Source organism: Protopterus annectens, chromosome 4.part0 (genome assembly GCF_019279795.1).
Source record: "Protopterus annectens isolate FY-2018-M chromosome 4.part0, PAN1.0, whole genome shotgun sequence".
In the NCBI taxonomy this organism is placed as follows: Eukaryota; Metazoa; Chordata; order Ceratodontiformes; family Protopteridae; genus Protopterus; species Protopterus annectens.
Genome location: NC_056733.1, coordinates 344,894,753 through 344,916,628, shown reverse-complemented (window position 1 = coordinate 344,916,628; position 21,876 = coordinate 344,894,753).

Genomic DNA, 21,876 nt, shown 5'->3' with positions numbered 1-21,876 from the left:
TTGGCCTGCACTTGTTACCAAAAAGCAGGTGAGGACATTCTTAGGGAAAACAGGGTACTACAGAAAGTTCATCCCCAGTAATTGTACCATAGCTGCTCCCCTCACAGACCTGACAAGGAAAAACAGGCCAGATAAGGTAGTGTGGACCCCAGCATGTAAGCAGGCATTCCAGAAGCTTAAAGGAGCTTTGGGAGGACCCCCTGCGTTAGCCACTCCAGATTACAGCAAAGAATGTGTTGTGCAGGTGGATGCTTCAAATCATGGGGTGGTGGCTGTACTTAGCCAGATTTCTTCAGAGGGAGAAGAGCACCCAGTGGTTTATCTCAGTTGTAGGCTCCAACCCAGGGAGGAATGCTATGTAGCTGTATAAAAGGGATGTCTAGCCATAGTGTGGGCACTGCAGAAACTTCAGCCTTATTTGTATGGAAGAAAATTCACTGTAGTTACAGATCACAATCCCCTAACATGGTTACATTGAGCCAGCCAGCAAAATGCCAAGTTGCTTAATTTACAAGCATATGGTATGACAGTGGGGTTAACAATGCCAATGTAGATGAGGTCTCAAGACAGGGAATGGGGTAAGGTATTCCCAAATAGGCTCAAACCTCTGAAGCAACATTTAAGGGTCACTTGAATAACTAGCTTGTGTTTTCAAGGGGGGGAGAATTGTGAAGGCTGCCAGTCCAGCCAGCTAGAATTTTGTAAATAATTATATGTCATTTGTGAATAGTAATATGATTTGTATGCTTGCCTTACAAATGTAAGAAAACTATATGTTCTGTACTAAGCTTCAAGAATGTAACCACAGTGCACCCTGCTGGAAAAGATCAGAAATGTTTTTAAACTACATGCCTATGTAAATGTATGTGTTGATGGTAAAGGCTGAAATATACAGAGTTAACTTGCAAACTCTAAGAAAATAAGTAAAGAGCTTTACAATGTGCTATAAAGTTAATTTATCTCAGCTAAAAGACAGGATGTCTAGTGCTAGGGGTTTCTTTCTATTGTCTTGAGACAGAGATAATTACCAGGTTTAACATGTAAAGTGTTTTTGTATTGCTCTGTGGCTTCCTAGCAGCTGTACATCTGAGAGATAAGTATTTTTAACAGAGACATGTTAAATTCTGTTGGTATCTGTTTAGCCTGGGAACTAGAGGCAGGTGTCAAATAGTGATGTCATCTAGCTAACCCAGCAGTAATGTGTATTATTAATTTTAAGAACTATCTCTCAGAGAAAGTCAGGGCATTTTGTATTTGTCTCTGGACCTGTAAACGTCTTACCAGCACTTGCCTTGCTCTGTAAGTAAGACTTAGATCATAGTAACTCTCTTAGAGATAGGAAAATAGTAAGATCAGTCTAGATGTTTTCTGTATTTATGTGAAACTGTCCTGCAATGTTGTTTTAAAGTATTTCCTGTGATTCTGAACTATGTTGTCACTGTATTGGGTTATTCAGCACTGTCTTGATCTGTTATTATTTATTATTAAATATATTTAAACCTTTTAATTGTGGCTGGTTTGATTAGAGATATTTAAGCTTTTAGAGTACTTGTATATGTATTTGGTAACACTGTACAGGCCACTCCTGAATTGCCTTCAAGTCTTGGACACACTTACCATTTGGATATTAGTAACATTGCACAGTAGAGTTGGTCACCCTTTGGAAAGGGCCTTATAGTAGCTGATAAGAGCTTGTTGTTGGCAGACTTCTAACTACCTTTTAGTCTGGGCAGAATGGGGCATAGCTAGTGAACCTATGCCAGCCTTCCCCAGGAGTGTCTGTGTGTTTGTATATAGATCAAATCTCAAAGTGCGTGTGTGTCAGCTACTTGGGCAGGGACACAAAGCACTGGTTGGACAGAGAGGGTACTGGAGGTTTTGGCTTGACCACTCAGCTGAGATCTTAACCCTATAGCTGTGCTAGTTGGGAGTCTTATTGGGGATCTGGACAGAGAGGGAGAAACCAGCCTCAGACTGACTGTGATCTCTGTGTGCCCTTAAGGGAAATTGTACTTTACTGTGTGTGTACTTGTCATCCTCCCAATGTGCACGCCCCTCACTGGTGCTAGTGGTGAGGATTGAGGCTCCTTGATTACTGGGCCAGTTCAGGGCATCACAGGGACCATTACACCCAATGACTGGCCTAATTAGGGATGATTAAAGGGGAACAATAACATTTCTATATCTAAACACATTCCCTTTGTTTATAAGCTATGTAATATAGAAGGACTTTTATAACAATGGACACATGTTGGTTGAAGGTTAGGTCATTGTCCACATAACTTCTAAAACCTGAAGAACTGTGCCAGCTCTTAGAGGTGTATTGCAATTGTGGTTTCCCTAGGGTAGACGACTTTCCAAATGATATGATAATTCATTCTTTGGCATTTAGTTTTAGTCCATGATTTTGGCACCAATTATTTGTATGGGAAAAATCTTCCTGCAGGATGGCCAAGTCCCCCTGGACAAAATATTCCAGTGCTTGAAAATATTCTATCTTATGTCTCAACTACAATTTCCTATGAAATTATTATTCACGGTGATGTTAATATAAATTGGCAGAAGATAACATCTGACTTTCCCCACCACCAGTATAAACTTCTATCAGTTCTCAGAACTCATCACAGCCCCAACTCGGTATGACAAAACATACAACCAAGATCCATACTTGACTGGATCCTGGTGTCAGACCCAAGAAAATTCACACTGATTGGTAACCTCCCTAATACCTTGAGGAAACCTCATTCATAATCAGCTCAGTGCACTGTTGCATTTTGCTTTCACGAGTATGAACATAACTAAAAATGGCCTTTTGATTATCTTTGACTTGGGTAGTTATTTTAGTCTCAAATTTGGCTTTAGTGGATTGTCTTAAGCTCCTGAGCTGTTTGTTTATTTCAGTGATAAGAGCTCTATCATTCTGTGAATGAATCTAGCTAGTTTTGGTCAAAATTCTCTTCCTTTTATCATAAAGCTTGCTGATATTATGGTTCCATCATATGTTTTTTTTTTCTGGAGTTTGTTCTGTGCTTGTTCCCACAAGGTAGAGGTGCATTTATGCAGTTGTTTACATGTAGCTATAGTCTGGTAGTATATGTTTTCACATTTTCAGTACAGTTAACTGAGTTTTATATGGATTTGAAGCTTGATAATGTATCACTTAGGAGTAGGTAATTTGTCTTAGACAACTTTCTAAAAGTACCTTGGATAGAATGACTCTCTGGTTTCAGTTTTATTTTGAAGGAGACAGCTTTATGGCCAGATCTAACAAGTGGTGAAGATAAAGAAGGGATGGTGCAAGATGCCCCATATCTATATGGACAAGATCCAAGGTGTCGTTCCATTATTAAGTACCCTGACTACCCACTGAGTCTAGTTGTAAATTAGTGAGTTTATACTATAATTAGTTTACTGGTTCCTTCTGATGGCAGAAGAAGCTTTCCAGGCTAGTTGTACTGAACTTTAAATACTCTGTACCTTGGATAGAAGGAATCTCTGCTTTCAATTTTATTTTGAAGGAGGTAAAAAATATTAAACAAAGCCCAGAAATCTCTGTGCTTGTCCACTACTGGTGGTCTAGATTTGCTAGTCTATAGTTGGATAGTTTGATCTCCTAGTAAAATGATAATGGATTTAATACGGAATGATTCTAGTTCCTGTAGATATGCAATGTGCCTTTCTTTGGTCATAGAGTTTGATCTATAGCTAACTAATATATGGTGTATGACCTTTCTGTTGTATATTTGAACATGAAAATGCTCTAGCGCATTGTCTGTTTTAGCAGCCTAGACGTGAGTCTCTTCAGGATGAAGACTGCGACACTTCCAACTTTTTCCCCCTTCTGTGCACTATCTGGTCTAAATATGTGGAAGGTGTTATAGCCCTGCATAGCCAGAGTGCTCTCTGCTGTTTTAAATAATGTCTCAGTTACTACACAGACATCACCATCATCCAAAATAAAAAGGGCTTATAGGTAGTGGAGTTTCTTGTTTAGGCTGCTGGCATTTATCACTAATACTTTCATATTTTTATTTGCTTGTTTCATTATGCTCGCATTTCTATCAGGCTTGCATTACTGAAAAAAGGCACTAAGGGGTGGACAATGTTTTTGGCACTAATCAAAACCGTAGAGGGGGCAGATGTAGGCCATTCTTGGTGATGCAGCATGGTCTGTCCATCATATCCTCCCAGGATGATACATATTGGACCCCCGCTGAATGACACCAAAACTAAGCCAATTATTGAAGTAAATTATTTTTTGCTCATATCGAGACACCATCCTTGAAGAATGTAGAATGTTGCTCAGTGCTAGGCTCATACCTGGCTTGGACACGTAGCCTGAGAGCTCCATCATGTTTTTTTTTTATATAGTCCAGGAAGGTGCATCTCAGGTCATTGACACCAGCACAAACTATGACATAATCATAATCTTACTTGTTCAAGGACTTGAGTGCATGTGTGACCTGATGGAACCTGGCACCAGACAAGCAAATAAGTGTCACTCTTTTCTTGCTCAGTGTGGTAAGAGGTACATCTGGCGGAAGGTTGGCATAATTATAAAGGACTTAACATCACATATTCAAGATACAAGGTTTGATTCAAACCTCTGAAAGGAAATTTACCTAAGCTTAAAATGGCCTGCAAGGGAAACTAGCTTAGTATTTAGCTATGAATCTGTATGTCTTTCAATGGAATCACCTCTAACAAGAATGTTTAGTTGAGTTGATGCCTGCCTTACAGGCTCAGTATCCATGACACTGGCACTCCTTATGCTATCTGAAGAGATAGGCTTAACTTGCTGAATGTGCTTGGCATCTGTGTTTTGTTTTTGAGGTCTTTGCTGTTTTAGCAAGCTAATCTTTAGAATCTCATCATATGATGGGATTATGTGTATTGTGATGGCCTTGGAGAGGTGTGATGTGTAGTTTTGGTGTCCGAGTGTACTGTGTGAGATTTCTGCCCCCAAGGATATTATAAATGCACATCTCTCACACACTGCATTATGCTGTTTGAGTAATTGCTGATCATTAGACAGCACGTGACAATTCTTAAACAGTCTCAAGATACCCATCTCAGTTAGACTGGCTACAGAAGTTGTAGGGACGTGCGGGTTCATGGTATTGACAAGAACGACTCAGGGGGCAGGGGTAACAATAACAGCTTGGAATTTGGTTTGTTTAGGATAATGATTTGTGAACTTGCTACAAAGTATTTAAAGTTCAGTACAACTACTTTGGAAGACTTCTTCTGTCATCAGAAGGAACCAGTAAACTAGTTATAGTAAAAACTGGCTAATTTAACACTAAACTCAATGCAAGCAATATCAGTACACTCAATATTAAGGAATTTTGTCAAAGGTCTTTTAGCCTGATGAATAGTTTAAGACAGGGAGAGACTTTGCAAAATGATGCATATGAGCTTATTGTCAAGAGCCAATAAATGGGGAGAGGGAGAGAATTCTGTTGTCAAATTATCATAAGCGGCAGACAACAACCAATATATTGTGTTTAAGAATATAGCAACTACAACAGGTTGCAGGGGAGGTAAAAAATTAGACCCTTAGCTCTGAGATGACCGGCCTGGAACTGCTTTAATGCAAACAGTAATCCTGAACTACCCAAACATGCACTCACTGCATAAGAACGAAACTAGATTTTAATACCAGCATTTAGCCCACTTAAATAGTAAAATGCAATGCAACTATGTACTGGAATTACTAATATAAATTTAAAGATGTTAGCTAAAACAGATACAGACTGTTAAAATGAATTAAAAAAAATAGATCAAGAAATGACAAATCTTATCTTTCTGCATGCAGTGGAACTGTTACAATGCAGCAGTAATTTAAAATAACCATTGCTTTTCATCTTTTCACACACTGCAAAAATTTGGAAAACTATAACTAAAAATGAAAATTAAAAACGGTGGCCAGATTCGGAAAATTTTATGAATTACAAAAATCTTAGCAGCACAGTGACTACTTGCCTTATAGATTGTTTTGAGCAAATCACTAGGCATGTTAAGGAGTTCAGTGATCACATGGCCTGCAGACTGTTCTGAGTGAATCACTAGGCATGTTAAGTAGTTCAGTGATCACATGGCCTGCAGACTGTTCTAAGTGAATCACTATGCATGCTAAGGAGTTCAGTGATCACATGGCCTGCAGACTGTTCTGAATGAATCACTATGCATGCTAAGGAGTTCAGTGATCACATGGCCTGCAGACTGTTCTGAATGAATCACTATGCATGCTAAGGAGTTCAGTGATCACATGGCCTGCAGACTGTTCTGAATGAATCACTATGCATGCTAAGAAGTGCAGTGATAGCATGACCTGCAGATTGTTCTCAGTGAATTATTACACACGCTAAGGAAGTGAGTGCACTATAGCACTGAATGTCTGGCCAAATAGTCTCTACACGTTTATAGACATAAGATACAGTACTCTGTAATGTTACTCTTAACTACAACACCAAATATCCACAGAACAAAGGTGGCTGAACTCCAGTATGGTGAATGGTTATGATACCATAACTACAACTGTGTGTTATTGTACTGGGATCAAAGGGGAAGCGGCTGACACATCGCTCTCTAAATGGTTGACTAATACACCTTTCACTGCTTTTCTATATGAGATTCAGAAACTGCTTCTCATTTACGTTCCACATTCAGTCCTGCAGCACGCTATTCAAATCTGCATATATTTATGTCATTGTTATGCTATATTTGACGTGGATAATTACATAATGTGTGATTTCTGGCCACTCTTTACTCATTTCTCAAACCATAGATAGAAACATATTTATAGATATATAAACTGTGTTGATAGAAACCCACTGGTAGACAACTTGGGGTACAGGGACAAAGATAAGTTTAATATATACAAACACTGGAGTCTAGTGACTTGCTTTACTTTGAGAGGTGAGAGTAGGCCTGAATCACTGAGGTATGACATATAGGCTTTAGGGGAAAATGTAAATTCCACTTAAGCAGTACCTAGATGTCAGTTATGAACCACACAACTCAGAGCTGTGATGCAAAACTACAAACCAATTGGATACCATATTATACAACTTTTTACATTGCTGATGCCCAAGTACTGCCCTGTTACTTGGGGATGTATGCAAGTGACCGTATCACTGGTGTCCCATACCTGTACACATTTTAGTACATAGTCTAGGTTTTGTAATGTTATCATGCCCAAAATATGCATCAGCATTTCATTCTTCCCCATCCACATTTCCCCACTATGACTTCAGTAGCACAGACCCCTCTTGTAGTTATGAGGTATATTCCTGACTCAGACAAATGCATGTATTTGAACTCTGCTATAATGGATTTCTTCTGGCATCAGTCCAAGCACTTCAGTACATGTAAAACTGGTCATACCAAAAGGCTTCATCATTCTTTTGTCACTCCAAGTAAATGTCTCAGACAAGAAAAGTCAAAGTAAACGTTATTGTCATTTAGAACTACACGTGTAGCCTAAATGAAATTTCATGCATCAGCTCAATTCTTGTCATTACAAAAGAAAGTGAAACAACACATACAAGTAGAGGAATAAACATAACTAACAAATACAATACTACTCCCAATACACACAAGAAAGAGCAGAGACATTTACCACCCTCATATCCGAAGAGAATACCCTCCCCTGAGTTAAATTAACTACCCTATTTAAAGTAATACAAAACACACTTCAGACTGATATGCCTAAGTTATTTGTCTAATATTTCACTTGAGTTAGTTAAATAATACTGACTATGGATATAATAAATAAATATTGCACTTACTTAGAATATATGTAAGTATATATTGCACAAATAAATAAAAGTTGACTTATATATCCAGATCCATGGGACTGTAGTGCCCGAGTTCAGAGGTCTAATTACTGTAGGGTAGAAACTGTTACTGAATCTTGTAGTCCTACAGCAGATGCTGCGATATCTCCTGCCTGATGCCAGATGCTTAAACAGTCCATGCTTAGGATACATGCTGTCCTGTATTATTTTCGTGATCTTTCTGATGCTTCTTGCAGAATAAAGAGACTGGAACCTGTTACCTTTTCTGCAACCCTTACCACTCTTTGTAGTGCCTTCCTTTCTGTAACTGTGCAGCCTCCAAACCACACTGTGATGTTGCAGGTGAGGATGCTCTCTATTGCACCTCTATAAAAGGTGGGGAGAATATGAGGGGGAAGCTTAGCTTTTTTCAGCCTTCTTAAAAAGTGGAGGCATTGGTGTGTTTTCTTGACCAGTTGGCTGGTGTTTCCTGACCACGAGAGATCCTCTGATATGTGTACACCCAGAAATTTCATACTCTTAACCCTCTCCACACTCTCACCATTGATCCTGAGCACTGGGTGGTTTGTCCTCCTTTTCCTGAAGTTGATAATAATCTTTTTGGTCTTGCTTACATCCAGGTCAAGGTTGTTCCCCTCGCACCAACTGATCAGAGATGCCACCTCATCTCCGTATGCCCTTTCATCCTCCTTTGTGATGAGCCCCATGACTGTGGTGTCATCAGCAACTTAATAAGTATTACTTAAAACTTAAAAGCTTAAAAAGTAAACTTAAAAAGTATTATTTGCATATGATACATGGTAGACACAGCTAGTGTATATATGCACATCTATATACCATATGGGGTTTATATCAAAGTGTCGAAAATCCACTTACTCAAAACACAGATCATCAAGACGACAATAGCGAAATGGCACTTCATCAACTCCACACATCATTGACAGGTTACCCAGGGAAAGAAGGCAGTCAGCTGAAAATAAAAACAAAACACAGCAAAACACTAAGAACCCACAGCCCCCAATATGGGGATGCTGTGCTTCCCACATCCCCCCATAACTAAATATACCAACTCCAAGATCACACCATAGTGGAAAAAGGAGCAAACTTATGGCTATTACCTGTCGATGATGTGAGGAGTCGATGAAGTGCCGGTTCGCTGTTGTCATCTCGATGATTTGTGTTTTGAGTAAGTGGGTTGTTGATACTGTGAAGTAGACTCACTATATGAGGTGTATTCATTGATTTAGTACTGCTCTTATCAGGATTGTTCATTTACATTATAGTCCTGATGTTCTGACTGATACTATTTGTGGATATCCTGCTTGGGGTGGGGATAGCTTGCACTTTGGATTAGTCATTGGCAATTTTTCATGCCATATTGTTCAGTTTCATGTGCTACTCTACAGCAGTACTAATTCCTGTGTGTGGTAGTATATTGTCTAGGGTAAGTGGAATTCCTATTATTTCTGAATTCACTTGTGTATTCTAGTGCACTTGCCTTTCACAGTTGTCACCATCTTGTTTGACAGTTGCTAGAGAGGCTTAAGGAGGTCAGGAAGTTGGCACAGAGAATTAAGAAGTTGTTAGCAAGCTCTTTTTTGTTGTGCAGTAGTCCAGAGTTTGATTCCCTCAGCCTCCATTGATTAGCTGTGCGTGATTCTGAGGAAACCACTTATCCAGACAGTGCCCCCAGACTGGGTCTGAAAAAAGGTTATTACAGATCAATGCTCTATCCTGCTTGACAAAAACAAATAAAATAAACTCATTCATTGAAAATAATCATAAACAAAAGAAGAATATGACAATAAAGCTTACAATTTGAAATACAATACCTGGGACTTCTTATTAAAACACATAAAGTGGGCTTTGGTCTGATTGTACACACACCACATTTGCAACTATCACACAATGACTGGGTTACATACTCTACAACAAGTAATCAAAAGTGGAAAATTAACTCTATAAATGTATTGATACAGATGGGATTTTAAACATTTTTTTCAAAATAAATTATATTACTAGGTAACAAATATCAGTGGAGTTTGTATGCTACAATTTACGTATGTCATGATTAGTTATTCCAGAAGATGAATCCCATGAAGGTAATACATCAAAGCTCTAGTTAAATGCAACATGTCAGCCAGTTGTATTGAGACTTATTACTTAATTATATGGTAGCATGGGGAAATTAGGGGTGGCTCAGTGATGCAGCAGATAGTGTTGCTTACTCACAGCAAGAGGTTCCCCAGTTCAATTCTTGACTGGGGTGCCTTCTATGAGGAGTTTTCATGTCCTCCCTGTGTTCAAGTGGATTTCCTCTTGGTGCTCTGGTTTCCTCTCACATTCCAAAGACATGCAATAGGGTTAACTGTATGCTCTAAATTAGCCATAGGTGTGAGTGTGTGGGGTGGAAGAATTACCATGGCAGGGTCAACCACCTGGTAGTGTAAACCTTGGATCTAGATAATTGTCCTTGTTGAATTGACACCCCAAACCTATGGGAAAAGTGGGTTATGTATGGGGAAATTTTTCCTAATTCTTTTATCTGATTACTGTTTTTTGCTGCATTAATAGTACAAAATACAGACGTACCTCCTTGGAAGAAGGGGAATGCAGCAATCCAAATGCAGAATAAGGAAAATTGCTATGACCATCAACATAGTTAAAAACATCTCCATTATACCCTCTGTGGCAAGATAAAAAATACATTTTTTTATATAAAAAGACATACTTTAAGTAAACATTAGCAAGCCACCAACATCATGTCTTTCAAATCCTACTGTCCAAAACAATAAATTAATTAAGATTCCAAATATTGTATATGTTATCACTGGTTAAAAATAAAAATCACTTGTTTCAAATCCTACAATACAAAACAATAAAATAAATAAAATTCTAAAAACTGAAAAAGGTGATCAGCGTTAGAAAACAAATAATTACATTTAGTAGAGGTTATCGCAACTCGTGTCATCAAAATGAAAAATAAAATAGTAACAATAGAAGAATCCCTTTTTGTTGGGCCACATCCTCTACAAACTCATCAAATACAGGGGTTTCCTCCCCTACCCCACCCAGATTAATAAAAACAACCTGGTATGTTTCCCCACAGTGGAAAGAACGTGTTGAATTTCAATGTGATTAATTTTAATTAGTTCAGGTTATGATGTACTCACCAGTTCTTTTTGCTTGTGGAAGGAACTCATCACAGCATGAGTAAATACAGAATGCAAAAGAACTTCAATAAACATTTACAACTTATTTCATCATCTTGAACAAGTAGGTGACTCAGATATGGAAATTAACATTACGATTTCATGCTATAGGGCTTCTATATCCTCAAAATAAATATATGAATCTTTATGAAACAATGACAAGAATTCATAGACAAATGCTGCATAGGCACTAATTCTCGAGGAGTTTATGGATCAGACATGTATTAGGCACTGAGCAGCACTGTCATTTCAAACAAAGGACTGCATAATTAAAGAGATGGATAGTAATGATGGGCTAACCAGTGCTAGTCTGCTGAATGGCAGGAGCACCACTTCAGTAGGGTGCATAACCAATATTATGCACATCACAACCAAGGCAGGATGTTCTTCATAATGATGAGTGCTGCAGCAGCCTTAGCTATATGTGTTAATATCCTGCCAATGATATAACAGGCAAACAGCTTTCCAAAGCTTTAGGGCACCTTCCATATACCCAAACTGGCTAAAAGATAAGTTTGGACATGAAGCTCTTCAGAGCTTTCCTGCCAGTGAAGAGTATGCTCCTCTGAGGCTTTTGAGGATTGACAGTCAGCTTGTGCTTTACTTTGCAGGGCAAATAAGTTCCCTTTGGGGAAAAAAAAACTTCCATTTCCTTATATTTACTGATGTTCTATTACTTTCCTCTTTAGGAAGGTTATTTTAAAGCTGGGAATGTTGTGTTTTAATGGACTGCCTCAAGACTGTGATGTACTTTTAAACAGAGCACTCATTTATTTCTGTCAGTTTAAAAAGTAGTGTAAACTAACTGATAATATATTTTATTTGGAGAAACTGTCATTTATTTTTCCATTGTGAGTTTGCCAAAGTGTTTGAAAGTGCTTTTTACTGTGTTTCCTTTCTGTCAAAAAAGTAACTTTTGTGGACTAGTAGTTTTTCAGGCATTTGTTGCTTGTCTTCCCTGGGAAAGAGGCACCATTTTCAGCTTGACCATGGAACAGATTTTCGGTCCCATGGTTGATCCTTTTTCAAGCCACAAAAAAAAAAGGTTAAGCAAACAGCCATTTCCACCATAGCAGACTAGCAATCTGCATCAGCCACAGGAGGGTGACTCTGCTGTGACCATCTGTTGTACCTCAGACCGCTCATCTTTTACCCCAGATCCCTCTGGTACAGCACCTACAGACACTATGATCTCAGAGTTAGCCATATCCTCAGTTGCTATTGGAGTCCCTTCAGTGGGCAAGGGAGATACACTCTTGTTAGTCCTGAGAAAAGGAACAGGGAAGGTTTTCCTGTTGTGTCAGAATGCTGTGCCTAACCCTGGGGAAGCAGCGACTAGCATTAGAAACATGGTTGCCCCATTTTTCCTGTCAAAAAGAAAAAAAACAGAAAGCCAAGCATGTATCTGCTCCTTCTCAAATTTCTTTGAATAGGAGTAGTTTGCTGGGATTGGCTCATGGTTTAATTCAGGCCATTGAGCCATCTTGTAAAGTAGTTTCTGGTCAAAGGAAGAGGATGCCTCTTTTCTTGAAGAGATTCAAGAGTCTGAATCTGAACAAGAAGATGCAGAGGCGGATTCAGGGTTTTGTTCTTAGATTTCTGATTCAGACCCAGAGAAGAGCTCAGTTTCTGATGCTCCCTGTGGAGGGGATCTCTTTCTTTGAGACTATTGCTAGTATGTCTCAATGTGGGAGAACACTGACATTTCTCAATCCCTCAGAAAATACTATGAGTTGTTACAGAAGGATTTTCCAGAACCTACACTCATTCCTCCTGTCCTGTCTGCTTTAAAGGGGGTGTGCATGCAATTTTCCTAACAGTCATCCAACTGTCCCTAAAAAGGCAGATAGGATGTATAACGTTCCTCAGTCTATTACATTTTTATACACTATTCCCAAACCTGACCCAGCAGCTATACCCTTAATTGACTACATTGCGGCTAAGCAGTTAGTTAATTCCGATCTGACTCTTTATAATAAAGGTGTGAAAATTATTGATATGTATGGAGGAAAGTGTATACTTCTGCAACTTTGATTTTCAGAATTATAAATTGTCAGGCTCATATGTTAAAGCCTGTTCTGACATATTCTGAATGTATGAGGAATGTTTTATGTACAGTTTCTTAATGTGAAGAAATATCTGCTTTAAATAACTTTCTTCTATTGCACAGGTCACTCACTACTCATTGTTTGCAGTGTGTGTATGACTCTGCTGATACTTCTTCCAGGACTATGGCTACTGGCACTGTTTTAAGGAGGTTTGCTTGGCTGCATTCTCAAAACCTCCCAGATGATGTGAAAATGAGATTTTAAATTCTTTCTGGATAGAGATTTAGTGTTTGGCCCCTCTGTTGCAAAGGTGATCAAAAAGTGTAATGAAAGAGGCAAGCTGATCCAGGGAATCTCTAAGATTTTTCAGCTCTCCTTTTTTATATTGTCCAATGAATTTTCCTTCTTCTCATATAAGAAAACTTGTGTACAAGATCCACTTGCAATTTAATCCCCCTGTGTAGAAGTAAACCTAAGATTTCCCCATCCAAGATCATAAAAAATAGACTGTGACACTGCAGTAACCCGTTTCTGTCCAAGTCTGGAGTCACCTTCTACTCCATAAGATTTTTTCATACATTTAGCGATTCTCCTTTACAGTATTATTTTCCCAACAGCTTTATTTATTTTTACTTACCAAGCAAAATTCCATAATAATCCTGCAAGCAAAGACTAACATATGCATGTTGTATTATTCCTAGTAGCAACATATTCGCGAAAAATTAAATAGTGTTTAAGTATCTATTCACTACACCCAGATATCTATTTCCTTAAATTGCATAGAAGGGAGTGCCTATAAGTTGCATTTCAATTTCACAGGTAAAAGGAAGGACTTGACTAATAATGCTTGTATACTAAAAACATGAAAACAATAAGTGATCTACATAGACTAGTACAAAGGGAAACACTCCATTATTAAAGAAAGACAATTTCTGTTTGCAATGCAGTAACATTAAAGAAGTACATAAAGCTAAACAATGCAGTGCTAAACTGGTATCATTGTCTCATTCCCCTGTGAATCAACTGAATAACCAAATGATCCATTTGCTAAACGTTTAATGTTGAGTTCAAATGGTTTGGCAGTGTCAGTAACACAATAGGTAGCACACTCACCTTCAGTGTTGGAAGATCAGAAGGCTGTGGGTTCAATTCCCACTCCAGGTGATTGGATTGCTGACAGTGCAGTATTGGGGGGAGGGGGCTGCACTCCTGAATGTGTCATCCTTTGGATGAGATATTAAATCATGGTCCTATTTTCATCAGATGGTGGTAGCTCAGGTGGATGCAAAAAAAATCCCATGCACATATCAAAAAGAGCAAGAGAAGTTCCCTAATTCCTTCACCAAATTCCCCCTAAAAGAAGAAATACCACATCACATCTCCCCTGAAAAGAAGCCACTAACCTGGTCAACAAAGGATGAATAAATTAGATAGAGAAAACAAATTACCCAGGAAAATGTATTTATTACCTAAATCCTAATCTAGAAGCATTTGAAATAACAAAACGTGATATATGCCCTATTAATATCAATAATCTACGATAACCCTTCAGTATTACTACTTGCAGTGATCCATAATGGATGTAAACTAGGTACCACATTCCAAAACAGTTGCTATCAGTGTAAGTGGTTGGAAAAGCTCACCTAGAGTCTGCCGCAGCTTGCTGTGAGGGAAAGTTTAGTTTGCTTTTGATTTCTTGTACTTTGTATTACTTTATTGCCTTTTTCTATTTTGTAAAGCATGATTTGTTTTCTTTACACTGTGTTGTTCTTGTATTCTGGTTTTAATTTGCATATGAAAACTTGAAAAAGGATCATAGCTATGTCTCTTGTGAGTCAGACAGAATTTTTTTCCCACCCTCTCACCCTGTTACTGTTGTGTTCTTAAACAACACTGTCTTTCTAGTTGCCTGCCCCTTATGTTAATTTGACCATATATCTCCTTCCCTCTCTTCTTCAGTGGCTGGTGTGAGTAAGCACAAAAGTATAATTTTGTGAAATCACTCCCCTTCACCTATTTACATTTATTAGCCATCCCACTGTATTCCATAGTACCAGAATACAAAACTGCCCACCCCCTTTCAGTCTATCTTGTTCTTTTAAAACTAGTGGCTCTACACTTAGACAGCTAAACTTAAGTTACCCACTTTCATATCTAACTGCTTAGTGCACACTGCAGTGTTTATGATAAACCATTTTTTCATCTTACATTTAAACTTCAAATGCAAAACTGCCAGTTATTGGAGAGCCCACATTCTGCCTCTCAGTAGTCATCTTGGAAGTAGTGCTTCTGTTTTCTCCTGGTGAGAGGAGTACAGGGACATTATTTCCTGGTAACTGCTGATCACCAGAAAGCTTAATAACTGCTTTATAGGTGACAGCTATAATTTGTACTTATATTCTGTTCCTGGTGAGAGGAGGAGCAGAATGCATCAATTTCTGACTGTTTCTGGTTGGAGAGTGAGTGCCTGTGCTTAATGTTCCTGACTGGTCTGGTTGCTATACAAGGCATCTACCAGGAAAAGGCTACAAGTACACAGACCCTTGCATCATCTGGGACAAGACTGTAGATCACTAAACAGGATGTGGCCTACCTCTCATTTTGGGATTGGTGCTAAAATTTGCTTCTGGTGAGAGAAGAAACAAAGGAGCATTGTATCCCAACAGAGTGAAGCTGTGGTAAGACCAGCATTAGTAGTAGCCAGGCAGTAACCACTCATGCGACTCCCCTCTTTTCATCCTTCTTGACAAGGTAATTCTTTGTTTTCAGTAAGTACTGCTTGATTTGTTTCTAATTTCAGAATATCTGCCTAAATATATATTTCCAGGGTTTACGTATTAGTTTCCCCTCAAGTGTTTGTCAGTGCTCTGTATAGACTCAGACACCTTGAGTGACATTTCCCCAATATCTAGTTGCACACAGGACCATAATTGCAAACTGGATTCTCCTGACAGTGATTGATATTCTCACTCCAACTGTCTAATCAATAAAAAAGGGTATGTTGCCATGGATATGAACTTTCCTACTGTCTCCATTACTGGCTTGGTGAATACGGGCATCCTGAGGCAATGTAGAAATCACCTCATGTTTACTGACAACCAGTTAATTCTCAAACAAACTGATATAGTATGTGAGAGATGTATTTACACAATGTCACTGGAGGTAAAGCTCTCACATAAAAGTACTCCTAATGTTAATAAGGTTGTCAGTAGTACACACGCTGCACCCATCATGCACAAGCAGACATATCATCCCATATATGCTGAGGCAATTAATTGTAACTTTCCTAAACTACAAAGACCTCCTAGATGAAGTACACATAACAAATGTCCTAACAAATGTCCTCAGCAGCCCCAAATGCACTATTTCAAAACAACACCCACATCAACACATAGAGCTACATCTCATGGAACCTCTACCTGTAAGCCCATAAGGCAAGCCACCACACAATCCAACATTCCTGTTATTGGAGACACACTGATGTTCCTTTCACCAGGGTAAGTAAGGAGAAAGTCATGGTCAGTTGCTTATCAGGGGCTAGGCTCCGCCACATTACACAGGCACTCAGGTCATTGGACCACAATTACCAATATGACTCGGTCATAGTCCATGTGGGAGTAAATGACATGAGGCATACATCTCTAGACTATATGAAGAAAGACATCATTGAGCTCTCAGAATATGTATCTCAGGCTGGTATGAGCCTAGGATTGAACAGCATTTTACCTTCTCCAAGTATGATGCCACAATATGAACAAAAGATGACTGACTCTAATAATTGGCTTAGTTTCTGGTGTCATTCTTAGGGGGTGCAATATTTGCCAGCATAGAAGGAGATGGCCAACAGGCCATGCTGCTTTGCCAGGGATGGTCTGTACCTCTCCCTTTAGGCTTTTGAATATTAGCTAACACATTGTCTTCCCCCATAGTTTCTTTTTTAGGCAATGCCAAACTGAAAATACTTCCAACATAGCAAATCAAAGCCAAGAAAATCTAGAGGTATTACTGCTGAATGCTAATAGTCTAAACAAAAAACTCCACTCTCTAGAAGCTCTCTTTACCCTAGAGAATGCTGATGTCTGTGTGGTCACTGAGACATGGTTTAAAGCCACAGAGAACACACCAACAGTGCTAGGTTATAATTCCTTCCATACATTTAGACCAGCTACTTCACAGGCAGGGACTAAAGGTGGAGGTGTCTGTACTTACATCAAAGATAAATATACTTCAAGGCTGGTCAAACATGACCATGCACTTGAGCTGCTCCATGTTCAAATTACCATAGGAAAAATCCAATACCAATTTCTTGTAAGCTATAGGTCCCCCTCTATGACCCAGGAAACCTATACCATTTATTTATACTTATTAGAAACACTAACCATCCAACCCAACACCATATTCATGGGTGAATTTATTACCCCACTATTAACTGGAAATCCTATACTACATCAAACGTACATGTGCAGAGATTCCTGGATTTTGTAAACACAAACTCCCTGGACCAGATAGTCAGTACACCAACCAGGGGTGCAACCATACTGGATCTGGTCCTCACTAATATGGGAAAACGCTGCACACATCCTACTGTAATGCCTTCCCTTGTAAGGTCAGACTACAAAATGGTCTCCTTTAGAGTAAAAATAAAACTGGTACCCCCAGTTAAACCTGGAATATTCAGGAACTATTCTAAGGCTAACATTCTGCTATTAAGTGAGAACCTCACAAAATTTCAAGCCCCAATAAACCCTGAGAACACTGTTGCCTATACAGAACTGTTCAGAGAAACCCTGTTGAAGCATGTTAATAGCTGCATAAAGGCAGCTGTACCCATCAGGAAGAAGTACAGAACTAACTCAAAAGACAGCCACCGTGGTAGAATCCCAAAATCAATAGGCTGTATAACAGGAGGAAGAAAATTATGGAAAACATTAGGAGGTGCAGTGCCCAGCATGATAAAACCACTCTCATTAAACTAACCAAACAACTCAGAGGACAAATAAAGTCTACCAAAGCCAAATTTGAGGTAAGTTTGGCCTCCCAGGCCAAGGACAACTACAAAGCATTCTTTAGCTATGTCCACAACCTCAAAGGCAATACACACTTGTGTGCAGAGCTCATTGTAAATGGAGCCACCTATACTGTGCCAGAAGACATAGCAAACCTCCTGGCTGATAAATTCAGCTCCAACTTTACCCCTCTCTCCCCCTCAACCTTCCCTCAGGAAATATCATCAAATATAACTCCCCCACTACTATCTCTAGGGAACAAGTCCTTAATGCTCTTTCTAAGACCAAGAACACTGCATCAATGGGCCCAGACAGTATCCCAGGATGCCTTATAAATAGCATGAAACATGACCTATCAAGGCCTTTGGAAATGCTATTTAACTGTAGCCTCCAAACAGGTTTTATGCCTATCGAATGGAGAAATGCAACAGTCATCCCTCTGCACGAAAGTGGCCCATCTACAGACCCTGGAAACTACAAACCCATAAGGCTCACTAGTCTTATATGTAAAGCCATGGAAAGAATTATCATGGAGATGATCAGCAGAGATATAGTAAACCTCCAGACACTGGACACAACTCAGTTTGTTTTTGTCAAGGGCAGATCATGTCTACTTAACCCAGTGAACTTCTTTAAAAAGGTCACCAAAGCAATGGATGAGGGCAAAATTGTTCACACTGCCTACCTTAACCTGGCCAAAGCATTTGACACAATACCCCAGTTGGGCATTATTGACAAACTTAAAGGGTTAGTTATAGACCTGTATGTCATCCGGTGGAGAGACAACTAGCTCACAGACAGGGCCCAGGAAGTTAGACCTGGGAAGTCCACCTCTACAAAGAGGCCAGTCACAAGTGGAATCCTTCAGGGATCAGTCCTTGGACCACTCCTTTTTGGCATTTACTTCTCAGAAATCAAGGCCAATGTCAGTCATCCCTGGATGACTAAATTTACAGATGATTGCAAATTAGGAGCTGTTATTGAATCTTACACTGACACAAATGTTCTCCAAGAGGGGCTGACACAGACAAACAACTGGTGTCAGAGCCATGGACTAAAACTAAATGACAAGAAACATATAATAGTATCCTTTGGAAAGTGATCCATCTCTGGTAACTATAATATTGACAACACACCCCTTAAAGTTGACTCAGTAGTCAGTGACTTAAGAACACACATAGATAGTAATCTAGCTTTTGACCAACATGTGTCTACAGTGGTGAGGAAATCATTCTATATTGCACAACTTATAAACAAAGGTATGGCATCTAAGTCCAAGGAATTAATTGTTCCCTGTATTCGGCATTCATCAGACCTATCACTGAGTACAGTGCCCTCTTTAGTATACACCTAACCAGGCATATCCAACAACTGGAATGTCCACAGAGGTTCCTCACTAAAAGAATACAGGGCATAAGTAAAATGTCCTATGCAGACTGCCTCAAGGCCCTATACCTGTATTCTGTCTCCTACAGGCTTTTGTGGGGAGATCTATGCCTGGGATATAGGGCATTGTCAGACTCGACTCTGATGGACCTGCATATCCACAAAACAAACAGCAGCAGAATTACCCCTTCTAAAAACTTAAACCTTGCCTGTGATATAAATAGGTCCTGCTGGAGAGATAGGTATGTATTCCAGAGACTACCCCATCTATGGAACAGGCCCCCCATTCATGTGAAGCAGAGTTCCTCCCTAACCCAATTCAAGTGCAGCTTGGGCAATTGGATGGGAAACCAGAAATTCATCCCTGGTTTGGCACCTATGTCTCTAATGGACACAGGTAAACTGTAAATGGTTCATCTCCCAAACCCTTGCTTACACTTATCAAGGGTATCAGAACTTGTCAGAGATTTGGGATGCATGGCTAGGCTTACAAAGGCCTTTGTGGTTGTTAGCTTAGTAAACACCTATGAACCTATGAAGTCTGCCCTGATTCTGAAAGACTTGCTATTAGTGTAAGTTACTTACTTTGGTGTGAGACCTATTTATAATTAGGCTTAACTATGGGGACCATATTTCAAAACACCTCCTCTCAGCCTGCTCTCAGTTTAAGTAGTCATTAACAGTGAGAGCAAGTCTTATGGAATTGGAGTCAAGGTGCCTGCTATAACCTCCTTATCTTCTTGACAAAGTACCTAATTTATTGTAGCTTGAAATTTTCCATTAATGTAATTGCTAATTTTGTGATTACAATTAAGCAGAGTAACTGGCTCTAAATTTTTCAGTGATGGACTATTTTCCCCATAAAACCTTTCTTGGGAAGAAACAATTGGTACATGCATGTTAAGTAATGTGCATTGAGTTTTTTTTTAATATAAAAAAATCTACCACTGTATATCTTCTACATACTATAGCAAAGCAATTTAAAAATAAAACTGAACAAGATAAAATAACTATACCTGTATTTCTCTAAAGGTCTAGAAATCTATACAATTAAAATTAAACAAACTATATATATATATATATATATATATATATATATATATATATATATATATATATAAAATTTGCTAATTAATTAGAATTAGAATTAGCAGTTCATTTTTACTAATTAGAGTGTGTTGAGGAGATGGAAAGAGTACTTTGAGTGGTTGATGAATGAAGAGAATGAGAGGGAGAGAAGGTTGGATGATGTAGGGATAGTGAATCATGAAGTACAATGGATTAGCAAGGAGGAAGTAAGGATAGCTAGGAAGAGAATGAAGAATGGAAAGGCTGTTGGCCCAGATGACATACCTGTGGAAGCATGGAGGTGTTTAGGTGAAATGACAGTGGAGTTTTTAACCAGATTGTTTAATGAAGTCTTGGAAAGTGAGAGGATGCCTGAGGAATGGAGAAAAAGTGTTTTGGTGCCAATTTTTAAGAACAAGGGTGATGTACAGAGCTGTAGTAACTACAGAGGGATCAGTCACAGCATGAAGTTATGGGAAAGAGTAGTGGAAGCTAGGTTAAGAAGGGATGTGATGATTAGTGACCAGCAGTATGGTTTCATGCCAGGAAAGAGCACTACAGATGCAATGTTTGCTCTGAGAGTGTTGATGGAAAAGTAAAAAGAATGTCAGAAGGAGTTGCACTGTGTTGTTGTAGACTTAGAAAAAGCATATGACAGGCTGCCTAGAGAGGAGTTGTGGTATTGTATGAGGAAGTCAGGAGTGTCAGAGAAGTATGTAAGAGTGGCACAGGATATGTACGAGGGTAGTGTGACAGTGGTGAGGTCTGCGGTGGGAGTGATGGATGCATTTAAGGTGGAGGTGGGATTACATCAAGGATCAGCTCTGAGCCCTTTCTTATTTGCAATGGTGATGGACAGGTTGATAGATGAGATCAGACAGGAGTCCCCATGGACTATGATGTTTGCAGATGACATTGTGATCTGTAGTGAGAGTAGGGAACAGGTGGAGGAGACCCTGGAGAGATGGAGATATGCTCTAGAGAGAAGAGGAATGAAGGTCAGCAGGAATAAGACAGAATATATGTGTGTGAATGAGATTGAGGATGGAGGAATGGTGAGGATGCAAGGAGTAGAGGTGGCAAAGGTGGATGAGTTTAAATACTTGGGGTCAATAGTTCAGAGTATCGGTGAGTGTAGAAGAGAGGTGAAGAAGAGAGTACAGGCAGGATGGAGTGGGTGGAGAAGAGTGTCAGGAGTGATTTGTGACAGATGAGTACCTGTAAGAGTGAAAGGGAAGGTCTACAAGAGGGTAGTGAGACCAGCTATGTTATATGGGTTGGAGACAGTGGCATTGACAAAAAGGCAGGAGTTTGAGCTGGATGTGGCAGAATTAAAGATGTTAAGATTTGCAAT